The following is a 23,090-nucleotide window of genomic DNA, read 5'->3' on the forward strand; positions in this document are numbered from 1 at the left end:
GGGATTCCTGGACCAAGTAATTATCAAAAGAAGGCAGTTGTAAGGGAGAGACGCTGGGTATGGGGGGGCACTGGGTATGTGGGGGGGTACTGGGTATGTGGGGGGGCACTGGGTATGTGGGGGGGGGGGCACTGGGTATGTGGGGGGGGAGGGGCGGTCGGAAGCCGTATGCGTTATGTTGGATGGTGATAAACAGTGACCCCAAACGACAGGTCGTTACCGCGGCCGTCCGCACATCACAAGCGACGGCTGTAAAAACTGGGTGAACGAGGTGGTTAAAACAGGGAACTCATTAAGGCCTCCCACAGTGAGTGTGTGGGAGATTGGTGGGCGTGGAGGCTCACTCCCTTACTGCTACTAACCCTTTAGATACCTCTAGTTTACCTGCCTCCCTCCCAGCATCTCTCTCTCCCAGCATCTCTCCTAGCATCTCTCTCTTCCAGCCTCCCTCCCAGCATCTCTCTCTCCCAGCATCTCTCTCTCAGCATCTCTCTCCCAGCATCTCTCCCAGCATCTCTCTCTCAGCATCTCTCTCTCCCAGCATCTCTCCCAGCATCTCTCTCTCCCAGTCTCCCTCCCAGTGATCATAAACAAAGCCCAAAGCCTCCTCTTCCCCTTTTTTGGTTGAAGTTACAGCCCCGCTCCTGTGCCAGGTAAGTCCACTACGGGCTCACCATAGCCCGTGCTACTTACAACTTTTGGTTCCCAGTAGCTGTGAATCTATAACAACAACCTCCTCTTTCACCCCACGAGAGATGTGACACAGTAGCAATATACCCAACATTTGAGGTACTTGTTGACAGGTTGAAATATCTAAATTACCGACACCATCTCAAGCCACTTAAAATGTACTTTCTAGAAAGGAGAAGAGAGAGGACCAACGTCACTATTTATAAAACAGAATGTGTGTGTTTGTACCTGTCCACAGTAGAAGGACCAGAAGCTTGGGCCTTGGACCGTGTTCATTTGATTGACAGTTGAGAGCCGGTACCAAAGAGCCAGAGCTCAACCCCCGCAAGCACAACTAGGTGAGTACACACACACATAAGTACATGTATGTACTCACCTATATGTGCTTGCAGGATCGAGCATTGACTCTTGGATCCCGCCTTTCGAGCATCGGTTGTTTACAGCAATGACTCCTGTCCCATTTCCCTATCATACCTGGTTTTAAAATTATGAATAGTATTTGCTTCCACAACCTGTTCCTGAAGTGCATTCCATTTCCCCACTACTCTCACGCTAAAAGAAAACTTCCTTACATCTCTGTGACTCATCTGAGTTTCAAGCTTCCATCCATGTCCTCTCGTTCTGTTACTATTCCGTGTGAACATTTCGTCTATGTCCACTCTGTCAATTCCTCTGAGTATCTTATACGTTCCTATCATGTCCCCCCTCTCCCTTCTTCTTTCTAGTGTCGTAAGGCACAGTTCCCTCAGGCGCTCTTCATACCCCATCCCTCGTAGCTCTGGGACGAGTCTCGTTGCAAACCTCTGAACCTTTTCCAGTTTCATTATATGCTTCTTCAGATGGGGACTCCATGATGAGGCGGCATACTCTAAGACTGGCCTTACGTAGGCAGTGTAAAGCGCCCTAAATGCCTCCTTACTTAGGTTTCTGAATGATGTTCTAACTTTTGCCAGTGTAGAGTACGCTGCTGTCGTTATCCTATTAATATGTGCCTCAGGAGATAGATTAGGTGTTACGTCCACCCCCAGGTCTCTTTCACGCGTCGTTACAGGTAGGCTGTTCCCCTTCATTGTGTACTGTCCCTTTGGTCTCCTATCTCCTAGTCCCATTTCCATAACTTTACATTTGCTCGTGTTGAATTCTAGTAGCCATTTCTCTGACCATCTCTGCAATCTGTTCAGGTCCTCTTGGAGGATCCTGCAATCCTCATCTGTCACAACTCTTCTCATCAACTTTGCATCATCCGCAAACATCGACATGTAGGACTCTACGCCTGTAAACATGTCGTTAACATACACAAGAAATAGAATTGGTCCCAGCACCGATCCTTGTGGTACTCCACTTGTTACTGTTCGCCAGTCCGACTTCTCGCCCCTTACCGTAACTCTTTGGCTCCTTCCTGTTAGGTAGTTCCTTATCCATTCTAGGACCTTTCCCCCCACCCCCGCCTGCCTCTCGAGCTTGAACAGCAGTCTCATGTGCGGTACTGTATCAAAGGCTTTTTGGCAGTCCAGAAATATGCAGTCTGCCCAACCATCTCTGTCCTGTCTTATCCTCGTTATTTTATCATAGAATTCCAGAAGGTTTGTTAGGCACGATTTCCCTGTCCAGAACCCATGTTGATGTTTGTTCACAAACCTAATGTTCTCCAGGTGTGCAACCAGTCGTAGCCTAATTATTCTTTCCAGTATTTTACAGGGGATGCTTGTCAGTGATACAGGTCTGTAGTTAAGTGCCTCCTCCCTATCTCCTTTCTTGAAGATCGGCACGACATTTGCCTTCTTCCAGCAACTGGGCAATTCTCCTGACATAAGTGACTCATTAAAGATCATTGCCAGAGGCACGCTGAGGGCCTGTGCTGCTTCTTTTAGTATCCACGGTGATACTTTGTCTGGTCCAACTGCTTTAGTTGCATCTAGAGTTGTCAACTGTTTCATTACCTCCTCTGCTGTCACCTCTATATCTGATAGTCTTTCATCTAGGGTAACCCCTTCCAACAATGGGAGCTGCTCAGGCTCGGTAGTGAACACTCCATGGAAACTGGCATTCAGTGCCTCGCAGATTTCCTTGTCACTTTCAGTATATGCCCCCTCTGTCTTCCTTAGTCTTGTCACTTGGTCGTTCACCGACATTTTTCTTCTTATATGACTGTGTAGTAACTTAGGTTGTTTTTTCGCTTTGATTGCAATATCGTTCTCATAGTCCCTTTCCGATGTTCGTCTTATGTTAATGTAATCGTTCCTAGCTCTGTTGTATCTGCTTCTGTTGTCCTCTGTTCTTTGTCTTCTGTACTTCCTCCACTCCCGCCTGCTGGCCATTTTTGCTTCCTGACACTGTCTATTAAACCATGGGTTATTATATTCCTTCTTATTTTTTCCCTTTACCGTTGGTATAAATCTCTCTTCGGCCTCCTGGCATTTCTGTATGACTAGGTCCATCATATCTTGGACTGTTTTTCCTCTAATTTCTTCCTCCCACTGCACTTCACCCAGATAGTCCCTTATCCTCATATAGTCCCCTTTCCTGTAGTCAGCTCTCCTTTCCCAGATCTCTTGTCCCATGGTCATAATTTTGAATTCCATCATGTAGTCAAAGACTAGGACACAATGGTCACTGGCCCCTAGAGGTATTTCATGCTCTAAATTCTCGATATCTTCTACGTTCTGGGTGAAAATCAGGTCTAATAGGCTCGGTGCATCTCCTCCTCTTTCCCTTGTGTCTTCCTTCACATGTTGTGTCAGGAAATTCCTGTCTATAACATCTACTAATTTTGCTCCCCACGTTTCATCCCCTCCATGGGGATTCCTTGATTCCCAATTTATCTCTCCATGATTTAGGTCCCCCATGATCAGCAGCTTCGCTCTCATTCTGTGGGCTAGTGTTGCTGCCTTCTGCAGTTCATCAATACATGCTTTGTTGTTGTCATCATACTCCTGCCTGGGTCTTCTACTGTTTGGTGGGGGATTGTAGATTACCATGATCACAATCTTCCTCCCATCTACTGTCAGAGTTCCATGTATGAAGCTTGTGCACTCATTGGTAACTCGATTTCCCAGGTCTTCAAACTTCCATTTCCGCTTTATTAGGAGTGCTACTCCCCCTCCCTGTCTCTGTGTCCTCTCTTTTCGTATCACCTGGTACCCTTCAGGAAAGATAGCATCTGAGATCATGTCATTAATTTTAGTTTCCACAATTGCAACTATGTCAGGATCTGCTTCACTCACTCTTTCTTTTATCTCTTCTGCTTTATTAGATACCCCATCAGCATTGGTGTACCAAACCTTGAGATTCTTCATGGAAACTCTTGTACCAGAGTTCTCCCTTTCTCTGGGGGTCTGGGGGGATCTGGGGGATGTCTGGGGGGTGACTGGGGGCAGAGGGGATCTGGGGGATCTGGGGGGTGTCTGGGGGATGACTGGGGGCGGGGAGGGTCCGGGGGATGTCCGGGGGGATCCAGGGGGTGTCTGGGGTATGTGTGTTTGTGTGTGTGTGTGTGTGTATATATATATATATATATATATATATATATATATATATATATATATATATATATATATATATATATATATATATATATATAAACATATTATAAAGGTATACATGAATGTACCTCAAATATATATATATATATATATATATATATATATATATATATATATATATATGTCGTACCTAGTAGCCAGAACTCACTTTTTGGCCTACTATTCAAGGCCCGATTTGCTTAATAAGCCAAGTTTTCCTGAATTAATATATTTTTTCTAATTTTTTTCTTATGAAATGATAAAGCTACCCATTTCATTATGTATGAGGTCAATTTTTTTTTATTGGAGTTAAAATTAACGTAGATATATGACCGAACCTAACCAACCCTACCTAACCTAACCTAACCTATCTTTATAGGTTAGGTTTGGTTAGGTAGCCGAAAAAGTTAGGTTAGGTTAGGTTAGGTAGGTTAGGTAGTCGAAAAACAATTAATTCATCAAAACTTGGCTTAATAGGCAAATCGGGCCCTGCATAGTAGGCTGAGAAGTGCGTTCTGGCTACTAGGTACGACATATATATATATATATATATATATATATATATATATATATATATATATATGTCGTACCTAGTAGCCAGAACTCACTTCTCAGCCTACTATTCATGGCCCGATTTGCCTAATAAGCCAAGTTTTCCTTAATTAATATATTTACTATAATTTTTTTCTTATGAAATGATAAAGCAACCCTTTTCTCTATGTATGAGGTCAATTTTTTTTTATTGGAGTTAAAATTAACGTAGATATATGACCGAACCTAACCAACCCTACCTAACCTAACCTAACCTATATTTATAGGTAAGGTTAGGTTAGGTAGCCAAAAAAAGCTAGGTTAGGTTAGGTTAGGTAGGTTAGGTAGACGAAAAAACATTAATTCATGAAAACTTGGCTTATTAGGCAAATCGGGCCTTGAATAGTAGGCTGAGAAGTGCATTCTGGCTATTAGGTACGACATATATATATATATATATATATATATATATATATATATATATATATATATATATATATATATATATATATATATATATATATATATATATATATATATATATATATATATATATATATATATATATATATATATATATATATAAACATATTATAAAGGTATACATGAATGTACCTCAAAGCGTAAATTGTATGGAAATAAAAGTCAAAATGTCATTTATAGTTTAAACTGGTATGAATGGCTAATAACTCGTTAGTTAATGACTTTGCCTAAAGTGTGAATGTAATATCTACCCACTAAATTAATTTTTATGGCGGTGTTGAACTCCTCTCTGGCTTTCCTAAATAAAATAAACCTGATTTTCGTGTATTTAACTCAATAACAAAATATATTAATAAAAATTGCGATGCGGTTTGTGCACTTCTCAAGTTTTAAATTGATCTCTTAATCTTAGCTTTTACCTGAATTTACCTGATGGCCATTAACTCTACTGGTCCTCGGGAAGCCGAGGACAGGAAACCGGCGGCTTGTCTAAGGTCCGACGATTTATCCTGATAATTTTATTCCAGTTGGATTTTAAAAATCAACAATGTTTTGGTATTTACGACTTCAGCGGGTAGGCGGTTCCATAAGTTTATAACCTTGGTGGTGAAAAAGCATCATCTGTTTTTAGTGCTACATTGTGGCTTGTTGAGCTTGCTATGAAAGCGCTGTTTCTTGCTTGGGTTACATCTGACTTTTTGAAGTAATTGTTTCTGATCAACATCCTCTAAGTTGTTTAGTATTTTAAGTTTCAATGAGACCTGCCCTGTCATGCCTAGTCTGCAGTGATGTTAGTCCTGTGGCCCTCAGGGAGCCGGTGGCTGAGCGGACAGAACACTGGACGCGTGATCCTGTGGTCCCGGGTTCGATCCCAGGCGCCGGCGAGAAACAATGGGCAAGAGTTTCTTTCACCCTAATGCCCCCCTGTTACCTAGCAGTAAATAGGAACCTGGGAGTTAGTCAGCTGTCACGGGCTGCTTCCTGGGGGTGGAGGCCTGGTCGAGGACCGGGCCGCGGGGACACTAAAGCCCCAAAATCATCTCAAGATAACCTCTCAAGAAGAAGGTAGTGCTGTTAATTTGGTAGTTGTGACGTTGTTATGCGCCTCATGCAAGATCTTACATTTTTCGGTATTAAAAAGCATTTGCCAGTCTCCTGACCATGTGTGGATGCCCAGTGTGGAAGCCCAGTGTGGATGCCCAGTGTGGAAGCCCAGTGTGGATGCCCAGTGTGGAAGCCCAGTGTGGATGCCCAGTGTGGAAGGCCAGTGTGGATGCCCAGTGTGGATGCCCAGTGTGGATGCCCAGTGTGGATGCCCAGTGTGGATGCCCAGTGTGGATGCCCCAGTGTGGATGCCCAGTGTGGATGCCCAGTGTGGATGCCCCAGTGTGGATGCCCAGTGTGGATGCCCCAGTGTGGCTGCCCAGTGTGGATGCCCAGTGTGGATGCCCCAGTGTGGATGCCCCAGTGTGGATGCCCAGTGTGGATGCCCAGTGTGGATGCCCAGTGTGGATGCCCAGTGTGGATGCCCCAGTGTGGATGCCCATATAGATCTTGTAAAAATTTTTATTTCTCCTCCTTTAGTATAGAGCCTTATCGCTCACTTAATTCTCAGGTTTACGATTGGTCCTTCCCTTCTAGGAGAGAGAGGGCAACCATTCTAAAGATCCACCACCACCACACCACCACCTCCACCACAACCACCACCACACCACCACCACCACCATCACCACCACCATCACCACCACCATCACCACCACAACCACCACCACCACAACCACCTCCACACCACCACCACCACCACACCACCACCACCATCACCACCACCACCACCATCACCACCACCACACCACAACACCACCACCACCACAACCACCACCACACCACCACCACCATCAGCACCACCACCATCACCACCACCACACCACAACAACACCACCACCACAACCACCACCACACCACCACCACCATCACCACCACCACCATCACCACCACCACCACCACACCACCACCACCACAACCATCACCACACCACCACCACCATCACCACCACCACCATCACCACCACCACCATCACCACCACCACCACACCACCACCACCTCCACCACAACCACCTCCACACAACCACCATCACCACCACAACCACCTCCACACCACCACCACCACCTCCACCACAACCACCTCCACACCACCACCACCACCACCACCACAACCACCACCATCACCACCACCACCATCACCACCACCACCATCACCACCACCACCATCACCACCACCACAACACCACCACCACCACAACCACCACCACACCACCACCACCATCACCACCACCACCACCATCACCACCACCACACCACAACACCACAACACCACCACCACCACAACCACCACCACACCACAACACCACCACCACAACACCACCACCACCACAACCACCACCACAACCTCCACCACAACCACCACCACAACCATAACCACCTCATACAGGATACAGACACGAGGACACGAGGCTATATCCACCTGTGTTCCATCTATCTATGATGGCTGTGTTGTCACAATATTTTGAGTGGGTGGACTTAGAGGTTGTGTTGCGTGAGGGAGATATAACCATATATCACTTTAGTGTGATTTGTGAGTGTTTCTGATAGTGGATTATGAGCTCATGTTAGTTTAGTTCATTTATTATGCACCCCATACCCATCTTGTGGGCGGTAGTGGACAGGGTTACAGAGGCACATAATGGGCTCAGGGACTGAACCCCCACAATTCATTTAGCTAAGCAAGTTACAATCTCATGACATGAGCTCATGTCCAAGGATTCTGCCACCGTTCCTGTTATTCAGATCATTTGTGCTTTCTCATCTTGAGTATTGCGAGTACGCCTTGGTACTCGCTTAGCCTTTCAGAGCAGGAGAGCTAGGGGCCAGGATTGGCAATAACTTGATTTATAAGGTTGTTGTTACTTGCAGCGGTTCGCAGGCCAACATATCCATCAAAACTCGGTTGAACTTGCACCATACATGGCCTAATAACTCTTCTCAGAAACAATGACTGTACCTGTACACTGTACTGTACACTGTACTTGTACTCAAGAGAATCAGATCTCTCTAAACATCACTTTTTTAAATTGATTTTGGATTAGTTTTTCTTCCTGTTTTCAGGAAATGTTCTTCATTGTGATGTACAGGTTCGTAAGTGCTTGCGTAACTGCTTCGTGAATCTGGCTCCTGGTGTGTATACACCTGACCTGAAGCCTCGGTGACTCCACACCTGGCCACATGTTACACAACTGTGTGGTGTTGTATACAAGTAGACTGTATGAGGTACAACACACCCACGCGAACCTCAGTTACACACACAACATGAAAACAAAACCCAACAAACAGGTAAACAAGGTTAAATGAGCCCTGGAAGATCGAGGAGGACCTCCACACCTCGTCCTCCAGGAGCCGCTCTCCTCAACAGGACAGAAATATATCTCAAAATCATTATTTCCCTCCTGTGAGGCAAAACAAAAAAAGGCGACACCAGAGGAGGATTGGATTAAGGCATTGATCCGTCTCAGGTGCTGTCACTTATTGCATCAGTGGCTCCCACGGGCCTTGAGGGCGTGGGGAGTGGGTGTTGAGGGCGTGGGGAGGTGGTGAGGGCGTGGGGAGTGGGTGTTGAGGGCGTGGGGAGTGGGTGGTGAGGGCGTGGGGAGTGGGTGTTGAGGGCGTGGGGAGGTGGTGAGGGCGTGGGGAGGTGGTGAGGGCGTGGGGAGTGGGTGTTGAGGGCGTGGGGAGGTGGTGAGGGCGTGGGGAGTGGGTGTTGAGGGCGTGGGGAGGTGGTGAGGGCGTGGGGACAGTGCCGTGAAGGGGTGTAGGGGGAATGGAAGGGGTGTATGGGGGGGGATGGGAAGGGGGTGTATGGTGGGGTTGAGGCGAGGTGAGTATTTCTGAACGTGTTTGTAAGGGTTGGCAGCTTGCCTACACAGTCTAGAGTACAGGGTTGGTCTTACCTTGATAGCCTCGTGGCTTGTGTGTCAAATTCACTCTTCAAGACGGTTACAAGTCTGTCTGTCCCCTGGTGGTGTATGGTTGTATGGTTATGGGGGTAATATGAGAGTTTGTGACTAAAATTATATTCAATTATGAATTTGGTGGTTATCTTGAGATGATTTCGGGGCTTAGCGTCCCCGCGGCCCAGTCCTCGAGCAGAACTACTTTTTCTTTACCCCCCCCCCCCCGGGAAGCAGCCCGTAGGTACCTGGGAATCTATTTCCCAGGCACCTATTTACTGCTAGGTGAACAGGCGCATCAGGGTGAAAGAAACTCTGCTCCATTTGTTTCTGCCTCCGCCGGGGATCGAACCCGGAACCTTAAAACTACGAACCCCGAGCGCTGTCTACTCAGCTGTCAGGCCCCCAATTAGGATGGTTATGTCTCACCCCAATTGTGCCACATTGGTGCCAATAGAGCATTGTTTTGACCAGTTAGAGCGGACACTGGTTACATTACTGTCAGAATGGATGTGTAATTAGATATTTACAATAGTTGAATAGATATATTTTGTGTACTGGGAATAGTTATTTCTAATAAAGCGAGTAAATTATGTGTGAATTGTCTCATAAAAAACCTATATAGGCGTCACAACAATTGTTTGTAACAGTTAATATATATTATAGATTGTGTTATAATTACAGATATAAAGTAATAATTAGGGGTAATGGAAAGTGTCAGCTGGCACCTCTGTCAACACAGCAGGCGGCCAAGGGGGTATGGGCGCGCCCGCCACCAGGAGGCTCTGGCCAGATGGCGCCTAGCGCTCACCGAGGGAGGGTGTGTGCCACGCCGCTCCGCTACCACGTGCTTCACGTGTGTGTATAAGCACAGTGTGTTTACAAACACCTTAAGCTTGAGGTAGTTGATATTTCTTATACGAGCACTCAAGAATTTTTTCTATAACTGCTGTAAGATTGGTGGCTTTCAGTACATGATGTATCTAATGTATCAGTCCTGATACACTTATATTTTATGTTAGGCTTATATTGATCATTAATGTGGCGCCCATGGGATGGGTATGGGGTGCATAATAAATAAACAGAACACGTCGCCATTGCAGCATGTACAATACCACCTCCCCCCCCCTTTCCCTCAAGTCAGAAAGCCTTGGGTTGGACGGTAGAGCGACGGTCTCGCTTCATGCAGGTCGGCGTTCAATCCCCGAGCGTCCAAGTGGTTGGGCACCATTCTTTTCCACCCTCCCCGCGCGTCCTATCCTAAATCCTTCACCTCATATCCCTGCCAAGTGCCATATAGTTGTATTGCCTTAGTGGTTTCTCCTGATCGTAAGTAATCTCGTAAGTAATAAGAAAGTAATCTGATCGTAAGATAATTAGTACCTGGATCTTACAGGTACCTGTAAGACAGGAGACATCGCCTGTCACGCAGGGTGCAGTCGCACCTCCACGGATATCCAGTATCAGCTCTTGATACTGATAATGGCTCAAAAGGGCCACCCACCACTTACGGGCTATTCATGCCCGTGCCACCTTTTGGCTGGCTTAATCTTCATCAATCAATCAGGTACCTGTATCCTAGACGGAGTCTTGCTATTACAGGTTTTCTCCCTCAACCACCGTCATTGTGTCCCACAATTGTCTGCTAAAACTGGGGACATTGACCCATTTATCAAGTGAAGCAGTAACTTAGACATGCCACATCACTCTTTAAGTTTTTGAGAGCCTCCTGAGACGACAACTTCCAGTCTTATGACCAAGAACGAGCTATACAACACACACTACCACGGTTTGAGAGCCGGAAGATCTTGTCTGTCATGAAACGATTCTTCGCGGCAGGGAATCGTATTCCAGGGACCCTTAGGATTAAGGACTTGCCCGAAACGCTACGCGTACTAGTGGCTGTACAAGAATGTAACAACTCTTGTATATATCTCAAAAAAAAAAAAAAACTACCTGACCATTACATCCAGGTACATTACTCGACATTACAGAGGCACAAGAAACTAAATTGCACAAGTTATATACACAGACTTTGCAAAACATTTGATAAATGGGACAATGAAGCAACAGCCCATAAAATTATAGCCAAGGGTTAAGTAAATACAGGTAAATACAGGTAAAGTTGACCAGACCTCACACTAGAAGGTGAAGGGACGACGACGTTTCGGTCCGTCCTGGACCATTCTCAAGAATCGACTTGAGAATGGTACAGGACGGACCGAAACGTCGTCCTCCCTTCACCTTCACCTTCTAGTGTGTGGTCTGGTCAACTTACTTTAGCCACGTTATTGTGACTCGTCGCCTGCACAGGTAAAGTTGGGAGGTGGAATGAAAATTTTCTATAAGAACAGACTACAAATAATGCCGGTAAATGTCTAAACTCCAGCCATTTGGGTCGAACGGTAGAGCGACGGTCTCGATTCATGCAGGTCGGCGTTCAATCCCCGACCGTCTATAAGTGGTTGGACACCATTCCTTTCCCCTCGTCCCATCCCTAATCCTTATCCTGACCCCTTCAGAGTGCTATATAGTAGTAATGGCTTGGCGCTTTCTTCTTTCCAGCCTGAGTACAGAGCTAACCCCGCTCTCATTCGTTACAGGTTATCTTGATCTTTGTTATCTTGATATCTTCCAAGATATTGAAAGTTATGTGATATCTTGATGTCACAGTCTTACAAAAAATCAACAAAATTACGTCTGTAGAAGACATGGAAAAATTACACGCTGATATCAGTAAAGTCTTCGATTGGGCAACAGAAAATACGATAATTAACAGTGATAAAGTGCAGATAGCGTACCTAGGCACGCTACAAGTAGAGAACTTCAACGATATACAGCTTATCCCCCTGGGACCAGATTCACGAAGCAGTTACGCATTTACTTACGAACGTGTACATCTTTCTTCAATCTTTGACGGCTTTGGTTACATTTATTAAACAGTTTACAAGCATGAAAACTTCCCAATCAACTGTTGTTATTGTTATAAACAGCCTCCTGGTGCTTCGGAGCTCATTAACTGTTTAATAATTGTAAACAAAGTCGCCAAAGATTGTGGAAAGATCCACAGGTTTAATATGTTTATTGTTTGTGATGTGTGTCTATGTATGTATTAACACGATGTGCTGAACGGTGTGAGAATAGCTTGAGCTACCTCATCCCTTTGTGTGTATTTTACCTCAATAAACTTATTTCAATTTCAATTTCAATGTACAGGTTCGTAAGTGCTTCGTGAATCTGGCCACTGGTTACGCGTCCTCAGCCTCTGATGATAGGACATACTACCTACTGTTTTGTATTTGAGTGGCAGCTTATGTCATTGATAATTTGTCTCTTAGTGTACGGTGCTTTTTCACCGTAGCTGTGTACCGTGGTGTACCGTGCCTCGGAGGCATGATAGCAGAGCCCCGCCTCTGAACCACTCCCTCAGGTATATCCAGGTATAGATTATGACGTATCATCTTGGCCTGGTCTCCTGGGTAACCATTTCAGATGCTACCAATACTGTAATTTGAGGCGTGAATGGCCCCGGGCAGCGGTAAGGGCTCCCAGCTCCGTCTCCAGGTCGGCAATTACTCCATCCTTTAATTGAGATTGTTGGAGCAGGTGTTAGGAAGGCTTCCTATCTCAGGGATGGAGGTGAATGTCTCCGTGGTGTAGTGGTAAGACACTCGCCTGGCGTTCCGCGAGCGCTTTGTCCTGGGTTCGTATCCTGGCCGGGACGGATTTACTGGGCGCAAATCCTTAACTGTAGCCTCTGTTTAACTCAACAGGAAAATGTGTACTTGGTTGTAACAACGATTCTTCTCTCTCTCTCTCTCTCTCTCTCTCTCTCTCTCTCTCTCTCTCGCTCTAATAACATTATTTTTTCCTTGTCAGCAGAACACCGCAGGAGCTAAAGCTGTGGGACATTGCGTGATAAAGTGGGCCACGCCCACGGTCACCCTCTCACCCACCCACTCCACGCCCACCGGCCTCGCTACGCCCACTCCGCCCACCATCGACCCCCATGGCTGATGGATAGTGAGGTTAGCTGGTGGAGGAACACCTTGACAGCGATACGGTGAGTGATTAATAGCTTTCTGGCTGTTGTTTATCACGGCAACGAGCTTATTCCTTTTTCTGTAGGTGTGATGTGGTGATTAATAGGGTGGGAGGGTGTTCAGTACTGTGGGAGGGGTGTTCAGTACTGTGGGAGGGGTGTTCAGTACTGTGGGAGGGTGTTCAGTACTGTGGGAGGGGTGTTCAGTACTGTGGGAGGGGTGTTCAGTACTGTGGGAGGGTGTCCAGTACTGTGGGAGGGTGTTCAGTACTGTGGGAGAGTGTTCAGTACTGTGGGAGGGTGTCCAGTACTGTGGGAGGGGTGTTCAGTACTGTGGGAGGGTGTCCAGTACTGTGGGAGGGTGTTCAGTACTGTGGGAGAGTGTTCAGTACTGTGGGAGGGTGTCCAGTACTGTGGGAGGGTGTCCCGTACTGTGGGAGGGTGTCCAGTACTGTGGGAGGGGTGTTCAGTACTGTGGGAGGGGTGTTCAGTACTGTGGGAGAGTGTTCAGTACTGTGGGAGGGTGTCCAGTACTGTGGGAGGGTGTCCAGTACTGTGGGAGGGTGTCCCGTACTGTGGGAGGGTGTCCAGTACTGTGGGAGGGTGTCCAGTACTGTGGGAGGGTGTCCAGTACTGTGGGAGGGTGTCCAGTACTGTGGGAGGGTGTCCCGTACTGTGGGAGGGTGTCCAGTACTGTGGGAGGGTGCTCAGTACTGTGGGAGGGGTGTTCAGTACTGTGGGAGAGTGTTCAGTACTGTGGGAGGGTGTCCAGTACTGTGGGAGGGTGTCCAGTACTGTGGGAGGGTGTCCAGTACTGTGGGAGGGTGTCCAGTACTGTGGGAGGGTGCTCAGTACTGTGGGAGGGGTGTTCAGTACTGTGGGAGAGTGTTCAGTACTGTGGGAGGGTGTCCAGTACTGTGGGAGGGTGTCCAGTACTGTGGGAGGGTGTCCAGTACTGTGGGAGGGTGTCCAGTACTGTGGGAGGGTGTCCAGTACTGTGGGAGGGTGCTCAGTACTGTGGGAGGGTGTCCAGTACTGTGGGAGGGTGTCCAGTACTGTGGGAGGGTGTCCAGTACTGTGGGAGGGTGCCCAGTACTGTGGGAGGGTGTCCAGTACTGTGGGAGGGTGTCCAGTACTGTGGGAGGGTGCCCAGTACTGTGGGAGGGTGTTGGGTAGAGTGGATGGGTCATGGGGCTAACTAGTGATGTGTGTGTGGTGGCAGGTGATGGGAAGATGGTCTTTGGAGTAATGGGTGATGGTGGGAGGGGTAGAAGGGGCCGTGGGAGGGGACTGTGGGAGTGACAGGGAGAGGAGGAGGAGGCAGGGGCTGCCAGTTGGTAATAGCGTATTGTTTGTGGAAGCGAGTGTGTGACAGACAACCTTCCTGGTTGCTCCCCGCCACAAAGATGACGGCGCAGGGACGCACGGGTCGTCTACCAGCTATAGACGGCTGGCTGGGTTATTTTCGCTCCTCTTGTATGTCCTATTTTCTCCCTAGGTTGTTATTCCCCGTGCTATCTTGCCCTCTTGAGTCTATTTGGGTTTCTCTCCGGAGTGAGTGCGTGCTGGCACAGGACGAGAGCCTCTCACACTCCTATAATCGTCCGCTCTGTCCCATCTCGCTGTTTGTGTTTGTCTGGGGCATATTATTAAGTCGATGGTCTTGTAATAGGTGTGAGAGCATGTGTGTGTGTGTGTGTGTGTGTGTGTGTGTGTGTGTGTGTGTGTGTGTGTGTGTGTGTGTGTGTGTGTGTGTGTGTGTGTGTGTGAGAGAGAGAGAGAGAGAGAGAGAGAGAGAGAGAGAGAGAGAGCGAGCGAGCATGCATTTAGCAGACAGATGCAGCATCTCTGGTGGTCAAAGACCTTGTACAAGTCTTCCTCTCCGCCAGGTGAACACCAATACATTCCAGATGCCTAGTCGATCTCAACCATGCCAAGCAGTTAATGAGAGAGATTACCTTTGACCACCAGAGACAACATTGCTGTCCGGATCTCTTCACACAAAGGTGGCCGTTCTCACCACACGATAAAATTAATGGTATTCTAGATTCAAGGAAGATGTAGCGCCTCACAAACAATTAGTGAGAAAATCAGGTGAGGTTGGGAGATGCAGCATCACTAGCCGTCCCTGGTAAACATGTTAATGGTCTACTCGAGGCAAAACAATCGAAGATGCTGAGAATGTGGAGAAGTTTAGTGTGTGTGAAGTAGCCAAGTGATCGAGATAGGTGCCTCAACTTCACTTACTGCCTCTCCTGCCTCATTCAGGCAGTTCAGGAATGGTCAGAGGACTCAGGCATCTATTTTGAGATGATTTCGGGGCTTTTTAGTGTCCCCGCGGCCCGGTCCTCGACCAGGCCTCCACCCCAGGAAGCAGCCCGTGACAGATGACTAACACTCCAGGTACCTATTTTACTGCTAGGTAACAGGGGCATAGGGTGACAGAAACTCTGCCCAATGTTTCTCGCCGGCGCCTGGGATCAAACCCGGGACCACAGGATCACAAGTCCAGCGTGCTGTCCGCTCGGCCGACCAGCTCCCCATGGACGCATACCAGGACATTGTGCAAGCGAGAAGAACACTAATAAGATGATGGCAAGAGGTATGTATATATGTTGCTTGGCCCAGGAAGTAAAGTCAATCACGCCTGGCCTCGGGCCGGGCTTGGGGAGTAGAAGAACTCCCAGAACCCCATCGGCCGGGCTTGGGGAGTAGAAGAACTCCCAGAACCCCATCGGCCGGGCTTGGGGAGTAGAAGAACTCCCAGAACCCCATCGGCCGGGCTTGGGGAGTAGAAGAACTCCCAGAACCCCATCGGCCGGGCTTGGGGAGTAGAAGAACTCCCAGAACCCCATCGGCCGGGCTTGGGGAGTAGAAGAACTCCCAGAACCCCATCAACCAGGTAATACAAAATGACAAGAAATACAAGTCAGATATGAAATAAACACGGCCGGACGCCTAGACACGGTCCTTAACTGGGTCATTCAAGCCGGAATACCACTCTTAGTACACAATGGTAAACCCAGATGGGCTTGACACACTACACGTACACAGCTGCCACCACCGGGGAGTCCTGTGGGTTGTCAACCGTCTCCAGTTGTCCCGTCTGGCGCCCCCACACAAGGACAGTCTCCCGACACAATTGACGAAGGTTGAAATTGAAATTGAAATAAGTTTATTGAGGTAAAATACACACGAAGGGATGAGGTGTGTATTTTACCTCAATAAACTTATTTCAATTTCAACCTTCGTCAATAGTATACAGATTACCGTCTGTATACTGTATAACTATAGATTACCGTCTATATATATACTATACAGATTACAGTCACAGATTAGGGGGGGGAGAGGAAGACTATGACTATCAGAGGAAAGCGCCAAGCCATTACGACTATATAGCACTTGGAAGGGGGTTAGGATAAGGATTTGGGATGGGACGGGTGGGGAAGGAATGGTGCCCAACCACTTGGACGGTCGGGGATTGAACGTTGACCTGCATGAAGCGAGACCGTCGCTCTACGTCGACGGGGGAGGAAAGAGGAGACTGGCGACGCCAGTTTAGCGACAGTTGAGTCAGTTAAACTGTAAAAACATCTTTGTGTATTTAACTATTTCCTGGCCTAAAGCGCCCAGAGCTGTTATTTTATCTTGAGGTTATCTTGAGATGATTTCGGGGCTTTAGTGTCCCCGCGGCCCGGTCCTCGAGCAGGCCTCCACCCCCAGGAAGCAGCCCGTGACAGCTGACTAACACCCAGGTACCTATTTACTGCTAGGTAACAGGGGCATTCAGGGTGAAAGAAACTTTTGCCCATTTATTTCTGCCTGGTGCGGGAATCAAACCCGCGCCACAGAATTACGAGCCCTGCGCGCTATCCACCAGGCTACGAGGCCCCCCATGTTGTGGATAGTTCTTGATGACTGAGAAGTACGAGAGAGAGCGCTCGTTGCTAACTTTTACAGTCTCCGTTGTGTAGTGGTAAGACACTCGCCTGGCGTTCCGCGAGCGCTTTGTCATGGGTTCGTATCCTGGCCGGGGAGGATTTACTGGGCGCAAATCCTTAACTGTAGCCTCTGTTTAACTCAACAGTAAAATGTGTACTTGGTTGTAACAACGATTCTTCGCGGCGGGGATCGTATTCCAGGGACCTGCCCGAAACGCTACGCGTACTAGTGGCTCTACAAGAATGTAACAACTCTTGTATATATCTAAAAAAAAAACTAGCCTCGCTCATGCACGGGTACAAGTGTAAACTAGTTAGGTAAATGACCTCGTTAATGCAAAATCAGTTTGTCAAGAAAGTTTGTAAAAAGTGAGTTATACGAGTTGGTACATAATGAGTCGTTAGCGAGAGCGGGGAAGCAGGAACCACATTGGTTAAGCTATCAGGGGGGGGGGGGTTACCTTGAGGTTACCTTGAGGTGCTTTTTTCGGGGCTTAGCGTCCCCGCGGCCCGGTCGTCGACCAGGCCTCCTGGTTGCTGGACTGATCAACAAGGACTGTTGTAAGGATGAGAGACGCATGTTGGCACCTTGTTGCTCCTGCCACTACCAGGTCCAGTCTGCCTGTCACTGGTCGTCCACCAGACGCCAGCCTGGTGGTCCCTGGCGGTGATAGGCCGCCCAGTAATAGGCAGAGAGAAGGGCTAATCACACCAGCATCTGTGGACCTATTCGTGTCCCCTGTTTCCAGAGGCATGATAAGATAGGGACCACCTCGACGCCCCCTGACCTGGCCTGGGTCCCGTGACCTGGGTCCCCTGACTTATAGAGAACACGGACGAGTTGACCAGACCACACACTAGAAGTTGAAGAGACGACGACGTTTCGGTCCGTCCTGGACCATTCTCAAGTTGAATCGACTTGAGAATGGTCCAGGACGGACCGAAACGTCGTCGTCTCTTCAACTTCTAGTGTGTGGTCTGGTCAACATACTTCAGCCACGTTATTGTGACTCATTGCCTGAACACGGACGAGGCCTGTAGGGTGTCTAGTAAGCACCCACGACGATAATTCGTACACTACTCTTCACTCGCTACTATTAAATGAGAGAAGTTGTCAGAGTGGAGGATTATTTAGTGTTGTGTACAATGGTTCAGGTGCATGATGGTCTGTCCACCTGTCTTCCACTTCCCTCTTGCTTACCTTCTACTGCTAACCCCCCTACAAGTGGAACTTGTACAAGCACTCAAGCAGCACGTGGGGTTGAGTGCGTGACTGTGGCGCTGAAGCGGGTCTGGTCAGGGCCACTGGGGGCTTGTGAACGTGTGTGTGTGTGTGTGTGTGTGTGTGTGTGCCGGGTTGTTGTGTAGACGAGAAACTTGATGAAAATCCTTTTCCATCCCCTGTTACGTATTCTCCGCTTCCACTTCTCTCCCTGTCTTATCGCTCCTCGTCTCGTTCTCATCCAATCCTCTTTCTCCCCTCCCCTCCCCCCCCGGGTAGTGACCATGACCTCACAAGGTTTAACTAGCAAACAAGGCATTTGTCAGAGCGTGGAGCCTATCATGGCGGCGGGCGGGCGAGGGAGGGCGGCAGCGGCCCAGTGTTGTCTAATCTCTAATTTGAGCTAAAATTAAGACCTTTTGTTTTTTGCTATCGGTCCCTGGAGGCGCCTCCTCCCCCCTCCTACCTGCCCCCCCCCCGTCACCCCCCCCCCCGTCACCCCCCCCCTACTTCCCCCTTCCCCCTCCATCCCCCCTCTCAACCCCAACGCACATGTCTCTAGGTCGACCTAATCTTCGTTCTGAACGTAATAGACATGAGGAAAGTCAATTAGGATTTGCTGTTGAAGTGAGCAGTCACAGCATAGGCCTTGGAAGACCTACTGGCTGTCAGGAAGAGGCAGACGACAAAGCATATATCTAATATGCTGTCAGGTGCATATGGGGATATTAATAGGGTATTAAAAGTATCAACTCAAGACAGAACACGAAACAATGGGTATAAATTGGATAAGTTTAGATTTAGGAAAGACTTGGGTAAATACTAGTTCGGTAACAGGGTTGTTGATTTGTGGAACCAATTACCGCGTAACGTGGTGGAGGTGGGGTCCCTCGATTGTTTCAAGCGCGGGTTGGACAAGTATATGAGTGGGATTGGGTGGTTATAGATAGGAGCTGCCTCGTATGGGCCAATAGGCCTTCTGCAGTTACCTTGTTCTTATGTTCTTATGTTCTAATAGACGGCTGCTATACCGACGGGGACGAGCCACGGTGAATGGGATGTTGTCGATACTCAATTAAGCGAGAAGTCTTAACAAATTCAGGAATTCTTCACCCACTCATGTTTAGTGAGACGCTGATGTCAAATCATGGTTTGATGAAGATGTTAGGAAGCAGAGCTGAGAGGCACAGCAACATCACCCGAGCTAGGTAAGGTAAGGTAAGGTAAGGTAAGGTTAGATGTATAGAGGTAAGGTAACCTCAAGGTAGGAGCTGTCAGGTCTGGTGATGCTTAGATACAGAGTGGGGCGGCGGGACGACCCAGTGTATCTTCAAGAGTTGCGATATAACATCACCTTGATGATATATCATCATCATATATAATGATGATAGAGTTACAAGATACGAGCTAGATGGTGTTGTGATTGCGAAGTCGGATTGCGAAAGGGATCTGGGAGTTATGATTAGTAAGAATTTAAAACAAAAGGATCAATGCATAAATGTTCGTAATAAGGCAAATCGGACACTTGGATTTATTAATCGCAGCGTTAGTAACAAGACACCTGGTGTGGTTCTCAAGCTATATCTTGCTCTAGTTAGGCCCCATTTAGATTATGCAGTTCAGTTTTGGTCGCCATATTATAGAATGGATATAAATTCACTTGAACGTGTCCAGCGTAGGATGACTAAGTTAATTCCCCAAATTAGAAATCTTTCATATGAAGAAAGATTAACAAAGCTTAAGTTGCATTCACTGGAAAGGCGAAGAGTTAGGGGTGACATGATAGAGGTTTACAAGTGGATGAATGGACATAACCGGGGGGATATTAATAGGGTATTAAAAGTATCAACACAGGACAGAACACGAAACAATGGATATAAATTGGATAAGTTTAGATTTAGGAAAGACTTGGGTAAATACTGGTTCAGTAACAGGGTTGTTGATTTGTGGAACCAATTGCCGCGTAACATTGTGGAGGTGGGGTCCCTCGATTGTTTCAAGCACGGGTTGGACAAGTATATGAGTGGGATTGGGTGGTTATAGAATAGGAGCTGCCTCGTATGGGCCAATAGGCCTTCTGCAGTTACCTTTGTTCTTATGTTCTTACCTTAACAATACTAGAGCAGCTAGAGGGACGGGCTCACCATAGCCCGTGCTACTTGGACCTTTTTGTTCCAGGTAGCGAATCTTTAACAACAACAACAACAACATCTAGAGGGATAACCCAACTCAGTTTTCATAGCCCGAGCATCAGGAGAGAGAGAGAGAGAGAGAGAGAGAGAGAGAGAGAGAGTCGTAACAAGTGATGAAACTGAGGACAGGTGAGGAAGTAGGTTGAGATAATTACAGTACCCGTCCAAGGAGGCGCCTCAGGTGCTAAGGATGACACAAAGGTGTGATGTTGTTGTTATAGATTCAGCTGCTCGGAATAAGTTCCAAGTAGCACGGGCTATGGTGAGCCCGTAGTGGACTTACCTGGCACAGGAGCGGTGGTGAAGATGTGATTTTGTGGAGCCATTATCAAGTTCAAGGACGTTTATTGAGAGAATAAAATACATCTCAAAGGGATAGAGTAGCTTAGGCTATTTCTTCCCTCCTGGAGCCATCATGCCCCCTTGACCAAGCAGACTGTTGGGCCCTTACACGTAAACCATCACCTAGAAATAATCTTTGTTACTTTGAAGTTTATGTACATTGTTGCCAACACTTTGTGCCCCAGACAACCACCACTGAACCTGTTGGCTGCCCTCTTCTCTCTGTGTGTATATACACTTGAGAATTAACTTTAATCTTCAACTATGTTCAGGATTAAAGTTTACTTGCTGGCTGGTCAGTAAACTTTTGTAGTGGCTTTAATAACCCTGCCGTGGTTGATACGCCTCAAGCTTACCACCGAAGCTAAACCAAGCCAGAGACGAAGCAAGAAAGCTCTCTTAAGACCCGGATACACCAAACACACGGGGGCTAGACAGGCTTCACTGTGGATACTAAAAGAGATCTGAAGCCCTGAGCAGCTCACTCAAAAACATGTGCAACAAATCACTATAAACGGGGGAATTACCAAGCAGCTGGAAGACGGCCAATATGGCACCAGTTTGTAAAAAGCTGTGAGAGAGAACGCTGCTAAATTATTGGCTGGTACTCTCCCTATTACAATACATTAAGAACATAAGAACAAAGGCACCTTCAGAAGGCCTATTGGCCCATACGAGGCAGCTCCTATTTATAACCACTCAATCCCACTCATATAAATGTCCAACCCACGCTTGAAACAATCGAGGGACCCCACCTCCACCACGTTACGCGGCAATTGGTTCCACAAATCAACAACCCTGTTACTGAACCAGTATTTACCCAAGTCTTTCCTAAATCTAAAGTTAAATTTATACATTCATACCATGTATAAAGTGATGTATAATGGTGATGTATAATGATGTTGGAATGGCTGACGAGTAAGGCCTTTGCAGCAAAACACCAGCATTGGCTAATGAACGGTAGAATCTGGCGTATGACAGTGTCACAAGTCAGAGAAAGTTAGGCGGATTGCTCATTTGTGGACTTCCAGAGAGCAGTTGACACAGTGACCCACGTAAGAGTATGACACAACTTGGAAACTGACTCTATTTCCTGGACTCTGGACTGACTCTTGACTCTATTTCCTGAACTCTGGACTGACTCTATTTCCTCTCTGACCAGAGAGGAAATAGTAATCAGTGGGAAAGCAGCCGTATCCTACAGCATCCAATACAAGGATCAGTATTATTCTTGACTTATGAGTGATCTCCCAGAGAGGCTAAAGTCCCTATCGATGCTTGCAGATGATGAAAGGCTAACAGGATAAAGACTGCAAGACCACTACACAAGCTGCAAGAATCATTTATGCAATGGTTTCTAGAGTTCAAGTTCATCGTGTGCACAGTAAGGAAGGTGTGTGCTGAGCACTGGAGACAAGGGGCCAGATTCACGAAGCAGTTACGCAAGCACTTACGAACCTGTACATCTTTTCTCAATTTTTGGTAGCTTTGTTTACAATTATTAAACAGTTAATGAGCTCTGAAGCACCAGGAGGCTGTTTATAACAATAACAACAGTTGATTGGCAAGTTTTCATGTTTGAAAACTGTTTGATAAATGTAACCAAAGCCGTTAAATATTGAGGAAAGATGTACACGTTCGTAAGTGCTTGCGTAATTGCTTCGTGAATCAGGCCCCAAGGTGTAGACGACCTGTACACGGTACACGGGGGGTTAGTGAATGCTCCACTCACCCCCCACACCACACAGCACGGTAGAGAGGCGGGACCAAAGAGCCGAAGCTCGACCCCTGGAAGCACAACTAGGCAAGTACAGCAGACACCACCACAGACAATTACTGTCGCTCTGCCCAATTGTTGTTTTTGTTTAGGGTGGAGATATTTGTTTATTTGTGTGGTCGTGTCTTTGTCAGCGTGAGGGAGTGTGTGTTGTCTTTGTGTTCACCTACCGGTACTTACCTAACAGTGTCTGCAGGGGAGGAGGAGGCCAGGTCGTCGACCGGGCCGCGGGGACGCTAAGCCCCGAGAGCACCTCAAGGGGCCAGAGGTCGAGCTACTTATGCCCCTCAAATTGAACTATTCTGGCATTCAAATATATCGTCTTATTTTGCGTTAATTACGGATGGA

At 47.3% G+C, this 23,090-nt stretch overlaps 1 protein-coding gene across 10 annotated transcripts in view; it reads left to right on the forward strand.

Moving 5' to 3' along the window:
• Window positions 1-23,090, forward strand: part of LOC123767155 (carboxypeptidase N subunit 2) — a 187,934-nt gene that overhangs the window by 132,049 nt on the left and 32,795 nt on the right. For 6 of the 10 annotated variants that reach the window (XM_069304826.1, XM_069304825.1, XM_045756695.2 and 3 more), the window contains one exon: window positions 13,109-13,289. The gene's annotated coding sequence lies outside the window, so the exon portion shown is untranslated. Of the gene's footprint in view, window positions 1-9,983; window positions 10,128-13,105; window positions 13,290-19,449; window positions 19,640-23,090 lie in introns of those variants that run through there. The other 4 variants (XM_045756694.2, XM_069304827.1, XM_045756700.2 and 1 more) reach the window with 3 other exon arrangements.

Source organism: Procambarus clarkii, chromosome 53 (genome assembly GCF_040958095.1).
Source record: "Procambarus clarkii isolate CNS0578487 chromosome 53, FALCON_Pclarkii_2.0, whole genome shotgun sequence".
NCBI lineage: Eukaryota > Metazoa > Arthropoda > Malacostraca > Decapoda > Cambaridae > Procambarus > Procambarus clarkii.